At 48.9% G+C, this 14,239-nt stretch overlaps 1 long non-coding RNA gene across 1 annotated transcript; it reads right to left on the reverse strand.

Moving 5' to 3' along the window:
- Nucleotides 1-864: 864 nt before the first annotated feature.
- On the reverse strand, nucleotides 865-13,370 carry LOC139441076 (uncharacterized). The gene is made up of 3 exons (XR_011651465.1): nucleotides 13,186-13,370; nucleotides 11,555-11,649; nucleotides 865-980 (listed from the first exon to the last, which is right to left on the reverse strand). It is a non-coding gene; the product is annotated as an uncharacterized lncRNA (long non-coding RNA).
- Between the last annotated feature and the right edge of the window lie 869 nt (nucleotides 13,371-14,239).

Raw genomic sequence — 14,239 nt, forward strand, 5'->3', positions numbered from 1 at the left:
AATGACAGTACCTACCTTTCAGGAACGTGATGGTGATGGGAAGGTGCCACGTGTGCCGGGTCTGTGTTAGGGTTGCCAGCATTGTCTCTTCCTCCTTACATGTAAAGTGGGGATAATAAGCTTACCTCCCCACTAGGGTTTTATGATAATTGAGTCAAGAATGCATTTTATGTGTGCAAAGTGCCTTGCACAAAGTTGATGCCCAGTAAATATTTGAATTGAACTGAACTGAATCATACATCATAGGTTCATTTATTCACTTAATCCATCCGCTAATACTTGTTAAATAATGACTTTTGTCAGCTACCTTGTTTGGCATAGGATATACAAAGGAGAACGAGACAGACTTGCTTCGTGCCCTTGGGAGCTTACATTCGAGGGGAAGCACAATGGAAAACAAATTATAAAAACACACATGTTGAAAATATTGCTGTGAAAATGAATAGACCTGAGCACAGATATAGGTTAACATGCATAACGATTGGGTGGTGTCTTTTAAATGAAGACCCAGAGGCTAAAGAGATAAGCATGTGGGGGATGATTGGGAAAAGCATTCCAAGGAGAGGGAACAGCATGGGAGAAGCAGGATGAATTTTAACTTATTCCAGGAACTGAGAACAGGCCATTCATCAGGGTAATTCTAGCTGTGGGAACACTCAACCCCAAATCCCAGTGACTTCAGACAATAAATGTTCATTCCCCCTTCTTGTCAAAACCAATCAGGTGTTTGGTGGGTGGTCTTTCACTCAGTTATCAAAATCCAAGCTCTTTCTAATTAGTTGCTTTACTGCCCCCTAAGGTCTGCTTGTAGCTGTCCATTTTAACTTCTGCATGCAGCCAACAGCAAAAGGAAAAAGGCCCTGGGACATATCGGGGCCAAGCCTGGAGGTGGTGTGCGTCACTTCCACTCATACTCCATCGACTGGAATTTGAATATAGGGTTCTGCTTAACTGCAGAGGACTTGGAAGATGGAGTTGAGCTATGTGCAAAAGAAGACAATTAGCAGGTTAAGACATCTTAGAGCAATTTTTCTGCTTCAAAGAGAATAAGGGTAGGTAGCATGACAGGAGATGAAAAATAGATGTCCAGGTTGTGTGGGGCCATGTAAACCAGGGGAAGACACATAAAGTTCATGAGGGAGAATGAGAAGGCATTCCAGAGTATTCCTTATACACCAGTTTGAATTTTATTCAATGAGCACGGGAAGCCAGTCAAAATTAATGGCATGATATGATTTATATCTTAAGAGGAGCCCTCTGGCTGCTATGAGAAGACATCTGCAGAGGGCAATAATGGGGCCTTGAAGGTACCTGGGATTAGAGTGATAAGAAAGAGGATGTAGAGAAAGCAACAGAGGCAAGAGATTTTAGACTCAGTAGAATTGGTTTCAATCTCACTGGCTAGCCAGCCTGCAGGCCCCTGCTAACCAACTCAGGTATAAAGCAAGGCTCCAAAAGATTAGGGCAAACAAAGAAGTTCTGGGCAAGGCAGAATGGAGTAATTCCAGAAACGACCACCCAAACTTCCGAAGGGAATGCTGGAGCTGCGTTTCCTTGCTGGCCCTCAGGCCCTCTGGCCCAAGGCAGCAGCAGACCCCCTCCAAGCCCTACTGCCACCCCAGTGACAGATGTCAACATTCAGCCAGACGCTCCCTCTGGTCCCAGTGCAGGTGGCTGGAGGGCTGCTGGGAAGGGTGGACAATTTGCACAGAGGGTGACCACTCAAGACCACAGGCTCCAAGGAGTTCCAGTCAATCCTCCTGCCTGGGCTGGGAGGATGGAGTTACTTTTGACCTCATTTTACACACAAAAAAACCCAGACTCATATTGCGCCTGTGACTTGCCCAAGGCTACCTTGTTAGTAACAGCACCAGCCTTGAACACAGGTCTTCCCTTCATTTGGATGCAGCAGAGGGGATGCCCCACTCGTAGGCTGTTTCTAGATACATTTGGCGGCCAAAAGGGCAGCCTGGGTCTCTCTGTGGTCCACACTTCCTGCCCACATGGCAGTGCTCTCCCAGAGCTGGATGCTGCCCAGTCCCATAGTGCACAGTTGTCCCATTCAGCCATGCCTTTGGGCAGGTCACTGGCTTACAAACCTTGCTGATCTTAGGAATTACCAGGCAGCCTTTAAACCCATCCTGAGCTACCCCAGACATATTGAAGCAAAATCTCTGAGTGGATGGGAACTGGCCAGCTGTATTTTTTTCAGTCTCCCAAGGCACACAGTGACGAAGTGCTCCGATAAAAGCCCTGTGACATTGTCACCATATGTATGGGGGGTTAGGCAAGGCTCAGGGAGAAACTGCTTTCAGGTAATGACTCAACAATGGAACCGAGAATAGAAGACAGGTCTCCTGCCTCTCTTGTCTTCTTTCCCACAGGACAGCACTAATGCTCTGAAAGAGGTTATGCGAAAATCCATCGTTTTGATGATCTGAAAATGTCAGAGCCAGGCAGGAGCTCTGAGGTTACCGTTCCAACCCGGTGGTGCCCAACAGACCCAGCACACCAGCTCCATGAGGAGGAGCTCGTTGCCACGCGGGTCCCTGGCCTCGGGCAGTACCTACTGTATCAGTGTTGGGAAGAGCTCACCCTGGAATCTACACTTTTTAAAGTGCTTCTGGTGATTCGGATACCAGCCCCGTTTAGAGACCGCTGATCCAGTCCTCTCCATTCTACAGTCAATAAAACTGAGGCCCAGAGAGAAGTGATTTGCCTAAGGTCACCGGGCCTAGAAACCAACTTTTCTGGATCAGTGCAGAGTTCTTTCCTACCCTGCACTCATCAGAAAGCCCAACCACACACAAGACAGGGAAGGAGGTGGTCAGCCAACAACAGCAAGGCGTACCATTCTGTGGAAAGAGCGGCCTCAGAGAGACATCTAATTAGCTGATTGTAGCAGGTTTCTTTCCCCTAGTTATATTGATGTCTCTCCTCCCTTCTCTTCCTGGTACTTCCTCTTGCTCATCCTAATGTGATCAATTACTCACAGGAATAAATTATGCATACAGCCTGCAGTCTATTAGGTAATCAGCGGTGCACTGGGTCAGGGAGCCAGCATGCAATACAGGCTGTCTGGAGCAAAGGCCAGTGGAAGGGACAGTATGGGTCCAGGGATGGAAAAGTCTCTAAATGGAAAAGCCCCAGCTCTCCAAGCAAAGGTTGCGGCTGTGTGGGCCCCTAGAGACAGACTTTTAAGCCAAACTCGAAAACATCTTGCAGATCAACTGCTGTTCTGCTCAGGTTGCCAGCCACCTTCCCACCATCCCCAACTCCCACACCCTCAGCCTCTGCAGGAGGCCTACCTCTGACCCAGCTGGCCTGCCTCTCAGAATGTGGGGTGCTTGCGAGTCACCCAGGATTCTGCTGAAATGGAGGTTCTGATTCAGGAGGTCTGGGGGGTCTGAAATCTGCGTTTCAGACGAACTCCCAGGTAATACTACTGCTGCCGGCCTGGGAAACAAGGGCCTAGAGACCAATGTGGGCAGAGCTGAGCAGTCGGTCAGCTTGCTTCCCAGGAGGTTCTCTTCTCCGCCAGCCCTCCCGCGTGTACTGTCGCCTCTGCGGCAGTGCCCTTCCCCTCAGACCCGCTGAGAAAACTCTTCGCTGTTCACCCCTGGCTTGGGCAGTTCTGCTCTCGAACATCTACATTGATTCCCTCTGGCCCCAGGTAGACTTCAGGGAGGTGATGTTCCACGTGCCCCGATCACATTCTTTTATAGCATCACCATAACCTGCGACAGCAGTTTGCCTCTCTGTCCCTCAGGAGCCTGGGAACTCCATAAAAACGGCCGAGGCTTCCACCTCTCCACCTCCACGCTGTTAGGGCTCTGGCAGACACTAGGCACCGTGGGGCCTGAGAACCTATCAGAGACCCCTGAAAAATTTGAGACCTAAAACCAAAATTATTGGATTCAAAACATGAAGGAAAAACTTCGCAGTAGAAATTAATAAAATTTTAATGAAACCTCTACAAAACAAAATATTACATCAACCTCTTTAATGGTTTCATTTAGTATTCATAAAAATTCATAAAATGTTTATTATGTTTAAAAACAACATGCAGGTTCGCTTTTCTCACTTTGCAAGAATTCCAGAGGACCCCCACAATTGCTGAGACATCAAAGCCAACCGTAAATTGAATGAATTCTTGCAGCCAGCTAATTTCAAAAGCAAAGTTACAAAAATAATCCTTTTCAATAGGAAAAATATATACTTAATTTGGAATATGGGTGAATTTCAATATGTTTAATATGTGTGAGGTAGAGCTTCCAAAGCAATTGTGCTGGTTGGTCTTAGAAAGTCTGAAAACAATCTTTATGTCTGGCCTAAGGGAGGCAGGCAATAGATTGATTGCTCCTGAATGAATGGGTGAATAAATGGCAACCCAAAGTGAATCTGAAAAGTACACAGGTGGGAGGAAGGGAACAAAACACACAGGAGAAATATATAAAGTATAAGCCAAAGTTTAAAGACAACAACAAAGCTTGGGGTGGTGAACACACAATACGATATACAGATGATGTATTATAGAGTTGTACCCCGGAAATCTATACAATTTTATTAACCAATACCATCCCAATAAATTCAATTTTAAGAAAAGCTAAAAGAAAGAAACCCATCAAATCCCAACTGGCTGACAGAGACAGGCGATATCGCCCCCTACTGGCTGGAGGAGTTCTACATTGTCCCTATACACTGGCTTCATTTCTTGATCTGTCATTGCTGCTTTCCCAATGCCAAGAACATCAAAGACCCTCTGAATTCCCTCAAAGAGAGAAATCAGTGGTCCTTCCTTGATTTCTGTGCCTCTCTTCAGGGAAGAGGGCTTGAGAGGAGCTTTATAACCGACTCAGTGTCAGACATCCTGAAATGGACCCAAACCCATCTTGAACTGATTTCTACCTTCCTCCTGAACCACCTCTTGGCTAACATGTTCCATATGTCTCTCTGCAGGAAAATAGGCTTTGCTTTTATTTCAAAGGGCATCATTGAAAAGTCTGAGGGACAGGACTTTGTTCTAAGACAAGCAAGATTTGGGAAGTTCTTCTGAGGAAGCAATCAGAGATAAACAGCAAGATTTATATACAAGATGTTCGCTGCAGCATTATTTATAATAGTGAAAGATTGCAAATAGCCTGAATGCCCAGTAAGGGACTAGTGAAATAAATTATGACGTGCCCACACAATAGAAGACTACACAGCCATTAAAAGTCATGTGTTTGAAGATTATTTTATAGAAATATCCAATCTTTAGTGAGCCCTTCCTAGGTGCCATGTTTCATTGTCCGAACTATACACATCTCAGTTCATTTCTTCTCATGACAGCCCTGTGAAGAAAATACCCTTTGTATTATCTTCATGTGACACACAAGGAAACTGAGGCACAGACAAGCCAAAGTCACACAGCTCGAGGTGTGCATGGAACTGGCAGCCCAGGATGCACTGTTCTGCATTGCGTGACGCTGTCTCTCTCTAACAGAGCTGCCCTGGAATTCTGAGCCTTGGAGTAGGGGAGGGAGAGGTGAATTCCTTCTCAGGTTGACTGCAAGATAGAATGAGGGAGGGTGGATCTGAGCTGCACCCTGAGGAATGACGAGGTCTTGGCTAGGCAGCTCTAACAAGGAGTGTTAATAGAGAAGAGAGGGGTCCAAGTGAAATCCCAGAGGTGGCGACGTTGGGAGGGGGTTGTTCTGAAAAGACTGGAAGGCAGGAACACCTAGCATATCAGATGCATTGTAATTGTCTATTTAAAGCCTATAAATTAACCACAAGGGACTGGGCTGAGGCCCTGCAGTGTGTGTCAAAGCAGGGACAGGAATAACTGAGACGGTTAATACTATTGAGCCCATCGAGACACCACGCTGAGTGCTTTCTCTTGTGTCTCATTAAATACTGAGGTTCTCAACCTCCCATTTCACAGGTAGGAAAACTCAGACTTGGCAAGCTTTGGGTAATTTGCCTGAGACTTGCCTGGGGAGTGACAGTGACTGGAGTTGAACTGGGTGGTGCAGAGGTTGCATGTTTAACCAGTTTATGACACCCCCTCTCCTTGGGGGTGGGTTTGCACAGGAAGGGATAGGAGCCCACGATCACTCCCATCAGCCAATGCCACAGCCGCCCTCCTCCGCCACTCAGGGAAGGCGGTCTACGTGAAAATGATTGCAGAGCCTCCTGAGTTCATGAAAGGCCCTAGGAAGTCCAGTTTGGGGCAGCACATGAGAAGGGAAAACAGAAATATTCCTCCACGTTTGGTGAAAACAATGCAATATCTTTTTCTGGTGCTTCGAGCTGGGGCTGTGCAAAGTCTGAAAGGAATTTAAAACACAGGCACAGGGCAGACCCAGCCAGAAGCCCCAGGCCCTCCCCAGCGAGGCTGCTGGATCCTGCTGCTTGGCCTCCAGCCCTGGTAACTCAGCTGCTTCCTCTAAGAGCTGCCACCTTCCAGCCTGTCCCTGTGCTCCCAATGCTACTCCCCAGCCCTGTGGCAGAGTGGCCCAGCCCCACAATGCCCCTCATCACCACCCCAAAGACTGCTTCTGACTCCTTCTGAGTTTCTGCCCACAAAGATCATGCATGTAGATTTTTTTTTCTGAGTTTTACTTTCACTGTTTCTGTCTCCTTTCCTGAAGAGGTAAATGGACATCCCTGTGGATTCTGGCTACTAAGCGTTCTGAGGGCTGGTTCACACAAAAGCCCTTGGACCGACACTGTTCCTCTAGGGTCAGGACCTACATAGAATAGACAGCCTTCGGGTGCCAGTACCCATTCCCTAAGGACCGCCCCCAACATACCCACAGGGTGGGCTCTGCTGCCAGGCTCTGCAGGAGACACCCTCTTTTTTGCCACAGTACTGGGGCTGCCAATCAAAGGCCTGGGCTCAGCCAGTTAGACTCCTCCCCGCACGGGCTGCACCCCCGCCCTCCCAGTGGTTAACAGCAGGATGGAGATTCGCATTTAGAGGTGGAAAAGTAGGAGCCAGGGTAGCTGTGCACTCCCTCTAACAGAGAGAGCTGACCGGAAGATGGAGAGGAGAAAGAAGAACAGAAGAGGTGAGAGCGGGGAGAAGAGCACAGGCGTGACTTCGCAGTTCCTGATTCTAGTTCCTCAGAGGCGGGGCTGAAGTTTTCACCCTTGGGTTTTGTGAAATACCACCCTATCCTTCCCACAGGGTCATCATTTTTTTCTTGAGCAAAAAGCTGTCCCTCACGACTGTGACAGCAGCCCCAGTGAGACCACCACAGCTGCAGGAAACCATCCCCCAGAGGATTGCCATGAAGCCCATGGCCTTGCAGGAGAGTTCTCATGGCCTGGGCCTCATGCTCTCTAGAGCCAGGGAGGGCTGCATGGGGAAAGCTGCCCACCCCATCCTGGGAAGCTCCACGGCACTCCAGACAGGCGGTGTGATGGGCTTGGCCTCAGACTAACGCCTTCGTGTTGGCTTCTAGGCCTCTGCGACCTGCCTCCTTGGCCCACTCACGACCACCCTACCGATGTCAGAGCCCCATCACTCCTATCTCTTGTGCTTCTCAATGGTAAACGTCTCCCTACGCATACAGGATAAAGTCCAAGTTCCCTAACACAGCATTCAAGCTCACTGCCTACCTTCTGTGACATCGCTTCCCATTTCAGATTCTGTGCCTTAGTTGGTAGAACTGCTCTTTGCTTTTACCTCCATGCATTTGCCCACTCTGATCCCTCTGCAAACCATTCCCTTTGCTTCCTTCTTTTCCTTGCTAACTGCCAGGAAGGTTCCTAGTTCTGTCCACAGTGCTTCCAGGAAAACTCTAACTTCTCAGCCTGGGCAAAGGGCTTCTCCTCTGGGCTCCCATGTGTCCCGGCCTCATTTAGCCTACCATAACTCAGGCTGGACTGCATTGCAACTGGCTGCTTTCTTGACTTTCCACTGCACTGTGGACTTTCCAAGGGCTGAGCTCACAACTTAACTCTCTGGATCTCCCCAGTGCAGTGTTCAATATAAATTGGCCTTTATCTACCTATCTGCCTAATATTCTGTCTAGTCGTCCCAACCAAGGACATAGATTTCCAAGAAAATGTTCAGATAACCTGTTCTTATTTTAGAAAGGATGAAACTGAAGCTCAGAGGGGTTCACAGTAGCCCAAGGTCACAGAGCGAGGAAGGGCCAGGGCCTGAATTAGAAGCCAAGACTGTCTGCTTCAAACCCCGTGTTTTCCCCACAACACCCACTACTAAGCAGGCGGACCGCCTTGGCCCTGCTCTGTGTCGACACGGCTATGAGATCACTTATATGTGTGCATCTCCTTTAGGGCCATTGACTTTCCCGAGCTTCATGAAGACTTCCAACCTGCACCCTGGGATCAAAATTTGGAGTTCCAGCTGCCACGGTTCACTGATGCCATCAGGTGGGCAGGTTTCCTACCTCCACGCCTTTGTGCCTGCCGTTCCTTCTGCTTGGGCTCCCTGTGAGGATTCTGTTCCTTGTACTGGCTCCTTCATCAAGACCCACCTCAAGCGCCCCCTCTATCTGAACTTTCCAGGAGCTTCCCTGGGCTTGTTGCTCATTGCTTCCTTGCTTTATGCCCATGGAAACCATCTGTTTCTCTGTGGCCCTCCCTGGCTACCATGCTGACTTTGTGCCCACCTTTTTATTCATGTCTCTCCCCTAGAAGACTGTGATCGTTGTATTATTCAGCTCCTAACCCAGAACCTGGCTTATGATAGGTACTTCACTGAGGTGTATTAGAAGGAAGAGGGAGGGAAGGACAATGTTTGTAAAGCATTTCACATTGAGAAGGCACACAATCCCCATGAGGGGGAAATAAGACCCAACCCCACTTGATTCTGCAGCTTCTAACAGAGAGCTGGGGCCATAGTAAAGAATCACCTAGCATTTTCTAACCAAATTCTACATACCATAACTTTCCTCTGTATTTGTGCTTATATTTATAAAGCACTTTTGCATTCATTGACTTACTGAATTTTCACAGTAATCATGAGTGCCCATGAAGTTTTTGTAAAATTTTTGCATGGAGGAGCCACTAGAATCAGCATGTGATCCCAAGCCTTACCTGGTGGCAGCCTACCCCACAGGATGGACCTGTGTGCCCAGAGCCCTGCCGCCCAGACACACCTCCGTTTGTGCTTTAACCGTGTGCTGCCCCATCCGTCACAGGCACCCTTGTCCACTCATGGTTCACGCACAGCACGGCTACATGATGCGTAAGGGTACAGGGAGTCCTTGCCCAGGACGTGGCCCCTTGCTCTCAAGATCAATGGCCCCAGTCAGATAGTTCAGATAGCCACCCTCCCCCTTGTAATCCTGTCCAGCAATTCCCTCCCTCCCCAGCCTCTGGCCACAGAGAAGTTTTCGCGCCTTCTGAGCTCTTTGTGCCCTAGGACGCAGCGCCAGCCCCTCTCAGATGTGGGCAGAGAGGCATAGCTAGCCCCACATCCCGTTTTGCCTTTCTTCTTAATTAGGCCTCCACAGTACGGTTCAGGCTCTCACCCCGGTCCCTCCGGTTTCCATGAGCCTATCTATGCTGCTGAGCCACCCCATCAGTAACATGAGGTCTGCTGCAGCGGGGACCTGCCAGAGAGAAGATGGGGTCCCCTGGGGGAGGACCTGCCTCTGCCAGGGCCAGTCTCTGGGCTAGGGAAGCAAGGCAGACTGGAATGAAGGGTGGAGGCCCAGAGGGGTGCAGACATCCCCGGGGTGCCTGGGAGGACACCTCCCCCAGATCAAGTCTAGCTTGTCTCCTCGCTCCCCTTAGCAAAGAAAAAGCAATGCTCAAAGCATCCAGCCCTCTTCCTATGGTTTTGCTCGGAACTTACTGAGTTCTCAGAGTCACCCTTCTAATGTAGCGAAGGTGCAACATGACAAAGCTCGGGGGTGGACACCCCACCAGAACTTCCAGCCCTCTCAGCACCACAGAGACTAATCCTCGGTCAACCATCTCTTCTTTCAAGAGAGAAACTAGAGTGGATGCCAGCGGGCGGGGCAGGGGGGCAGGGAATGGCCAGTTTCAACCTGGGCTTAACCCCTGGCCTTGCCGCCAGACTGCTGTGTTTCCTTGGGCAGGTGGCCCCATCTCTCAGGCCTTCAGGTGCCCCCCTCACAGGGAGAGTGACAGCTGCCTTGATCTATGCCGTCCTCTTTTCTTGTGGTCCCCACACAATGCCCAGAAAGCACAATGGTGGCATAGGGATAAGCTTAGGGCGTGGACATTAAAGCTTCTCCCTTCTGGCAAAAATAGCAACAACAAAAAACAACAATAGCAATATTTCCATTAATGAGTGTTTGGTTGCTGCCAGGCACCATCCTAGGCACGTAACCTTCACAACAGTGCCAAGAGGTAGATGTCATTATTGTTCCCATTTTCAAGGTGGAAAGTGAAGCTCAGACACACAGCTAGGAAGGGAGAGAAGCAAGATCGAAACTGGGCAATTTGTCTGCAGAACAAGGACTCTCGAGAACTCCATTCTTCTCTACCTCAGTCTGACCAGCTCAGCCTTCCCTTCCCCAGAGAACATTTATGAAGTTTGATCACATACTTGGGCATAAAGAAAAAAAAGGTTTTAATTTAAAATTAGAGATTTTACAGGCCACAATCTATTACTGTAATCCTACAAATTTTAAATAAAAAAAAAAATGTGACAAAGTATTCTTAACCACTTGGAAATGAATAAATACTTCTAGATAACCCCTGGATCAAAGGAAATATTAAAAGTGAAATTAAAAATCATCTAGAAACAGATGAAAGGGGGAACGTTTTATTTCAAAACCTATGGGATCCCAAGAAAAGCTCGACGCGGGGGAAAATGTATGGCCTGAAATGCTTTCATTAGCAAAGAAGAAAGCCTAAAAATAAAAGAGCTGAATATACATCACAAGAAATTAGAAAACCAGCAAACAGAAAAAAGTATGAAATGGGAAATAATCAGTAGCTGCAATTAATAACACAGAAAATAAGGGAAAGGGAAAAAGTACACCGATTCTTTGAAACCAGAATTGACTCCTGAGGCTTGTGGGGGCTGCGGGCTCGGCCAAGGCCTCAGGCTCCATGAGGGGGTCCTGTACGCAGACACCTCCCCTCAGTGACAGGGCTCCTTCCCCTCAGTGGGTCACCTGACCCCCGGGGCTAGTGGCTTCCCTCCACGGGATATCTCATTTCACTATCCAACCTTGGACTGGAGTCTTTAGCATTCCCTCCCAGAAGTACAGCTCCTCCACCTAGGCTTATTAGGCAAACGAGTCGGTTGTTTTGTGTTTTTCAGCAATGAAAGCTGCTGTGGTTTTGTTTTCTCTCTGTTGCCAGGAGTCAGGAGGAAGTCTGTGGTTAGACATCTTCGGGTGGAGACTACACAGACACAGCCGCTAGAAATGGGCTTCTCAGATTCAGCTCTCCCAGCCCCAGTGAACAGGCTAACGAAACTGAACAAATGGGAAGGGGGGAGGGGGCAGGAGGGGAAAGGGAAAGGAGGGGGGCGGGAGGGAGGGAAGGAGGGGAGGGAGAGAGAGAGACCATTGAACTTCGATCTGCTTGGCCTTCACCCTACAACAGCACTCACCTTCCTCTTGTCCTCTGTTTCCCATTCTGACACTGTGGCTTCATCCTGTCTTCAAAGGGTGAGGCAACCCAATCCACTTCACTCAAATCCTGAAACTGAATGTAAAAGAGCCCTGTGATTCAGCGCCTGTCTCAATAACGGAGCTGGGGCAGGCACTGCCAGCTACCACCCACTATGGCTCCCAGCTTCTCCTTCTTTTCCATCCAAACCCCGGCTGTGTGCAGGGTGGTAGAGAGAGGCTCACATGTGCAGCCCGCCTGTGTATGCAAAGGCTGGCCATTTGGTTATTTATAGTTCTGGCCGATGAGCTATTGCATTGCTAATAAAACTTGCACATTCCTCATCTAGGTGCCAACTCTTCCGCCTTCTCCCTTCTTTTTCCTCCCTGGAACTTGAACACAAAACCTGGACGGGCAGCAGCCATCTGTGTTCCTAAGGTTGCTTCATGAAGATAAAATTAGAGCAGAAAAGCAGACAGGCCAGGCCCTCCGTGACGTGACCACACCACCTCTGGCCCAACCTGGACTCCCTCTGTCCTGAGAAAAAAAATGGAGCTCCCGCTGGCAAAGCCCTGTAGCTGCTCCTCTGCCATTTGCGGCCAAATGCATTCCTACTTGAACAAAAGCCTTGGCTTGTTCAGGTGTTCAGAACATTTCTTACTGGGTCCTCACCAAAATTCCTCAGAGTAAATCAATGTCTTCCCTCCCATTTTCAGATGAGGAAACTGAGGCTCCACAGACATGAAGTGGGTCAGAGTCGGCCTGAACTCCAGGACGCTGCCCCACTCCGTTGCTTGTCCTGAGACGCCCTTCTTGCCTGTCCTCTCCTTGCAGTTCCCCCCCACACGATGTCACACGCAGAGAGTGAAAGTTACTCAGGAGCCAAGTAGTGTGTGAACTGACCTCAGTTCCAGCCTCTAGTGCCAGGAGTACGTGTGCTCTTTTATTTTAAAAGCTTGGAGTCAAAGGGTCTGGGTTCTAGTCGTGGATCTCCCCTTTACTTGCTATGTGATCTTGGTGGAAAAAACAAATCTCTGACAATCGCCCTGCCCATCTATACAATAGGAATGGCGGCTCTTCTCCCCTGAGGCTACGAAATCAATCCAGAGGTGTGTGACAATGTCCCATAGATGACACCGGGCTGTGAGCCCAGCATCTCTGAGTGCTCAGGGCGTCAGTGGGCACACTGCGTGCATGGTTCTCACTGTGGGGCTGTTATCAGGACATCTCTGTCTCAGAGCTGTGACTCCTCCCTCTGCTCAGCCACCCTGTGGCTTTGCCTGTCTTTGTGACCATTCGTCACCATTTGTCAACCTCCGGAGAGCTGAGAACTTTGATCTCATGACACTATACCTTTAAGAAAGAATAATGTCAGTGTTACAATGCTTACTTGTTCATTAAACCAGGCTATTTTATTTCATAAGTTCTTTATTTTCTTAGTGACCAAAATGGATCTGTTCATCCACTTTGAAAAAAAATTATTACTAGACTCTATCTTGGGGACTCTCAGGGCTAATGAGGACTTAAAAATTCTCTGGCCCATTTTGCCCCTCCCAGCCCAACCCTTCCCCACTCAGGGCCACCATCCCATCACGCTCCCCACTCCCCGACATCTAATCTCCTTTTGCTCACCTTAAAGACAAAGAGTTTACAGCTTTCCAGGGGAGTCCAGTTCACCTCTAAACATTCTGTTAGAACGTTCTTCCTCCAACAGACACTCCTTGGCAGACATACGGCTGTATCCTTGGCAAACCATTAATGCTGTGAACACTTGACTGTGTAGGATGGTGGCTGGCAGAGTCATGGGGGCCGAAGGACCCCATGGGAGGTATTACCAAACAGGAAATACCATCTATGTTAGGAGACGATGACAGCAAAAGAAAGCATCAATCTGCTGCTCTGGGTGGCTCCAGAGACTTTTCCTTCGTGACATTAAAGGACTCAAGAATAGCAATTATTCAGTTATGCTCTTCAGTTATAGCAATTATGACATGCTGGGTATTCACTGGAATGGGCCAGGCTATGTTGAAGTAACAACATTGAAATCTCAAGGGATTAGTATAATAGAAGTTTACTGCTTGCTCATATAAGTTACAATGTGAGTTGGGAGACCGTTGCCCATTTCTCATGCAATCTGAAACACAGGACCTTCAAAGTCACTGCAGCAAATAGGGAAGGAAGGAGGCAGATCAGTGTTTAACTGCCTCAGGCTTAGCCTGTTGTTAGGACGTGCGCAGGGCCCCCACCTAGCTGCACAGGAGGCGGGAAGCGCGGTGGAGCAAATGAGAAATGTGGTGAGTGCCGTCTCTCCCACAGTCTGCCTTCTCCTGGTCCTTTCGGGGGATTCATTAAAGAATCAAAAGTCAACTCCATAAGGAGGACGAGCCCCAGGTAATGGAAATGTACTGTGCAAGGTGATGGGGGCCTTGCAGGTGAAGAAGGGCCTCTGCCCCCTGCCGTTCACTGCAAGTACCTATCCCATGGCAGTCTGTGGTGGGGCTGGCATGCATGTGTGGCCAGGCTCTTCCACCCACCGTGACCGTGTGCTCACACGGTGAGGACAAGCTTGTAAATAGAGTGTTCCCAGCCTCCCTCTCACCCTGCGCCTGTTACCATGTTTTCCACCCATGCACCATCCCCCAAAACACGGCCCTTGCCTACTTTGCTTCTCCTCACCCAGCTCCGG

This window comes from Desmodus rotundus, chromosome 7, assembly GCF_022682495.2.
Source record: "Desmodus rotundus isolate HL8 chromosome 7, HLdesRot8A.1, whole genome shotgun sequence".
In the NCBI taxonomy this organism is placed as follows: Eukaryota; Metazoa; Chordata; class Mammalia; order Chiroptera; family Phyllostomidae; genus Desmodus; species Desmodus rotundus.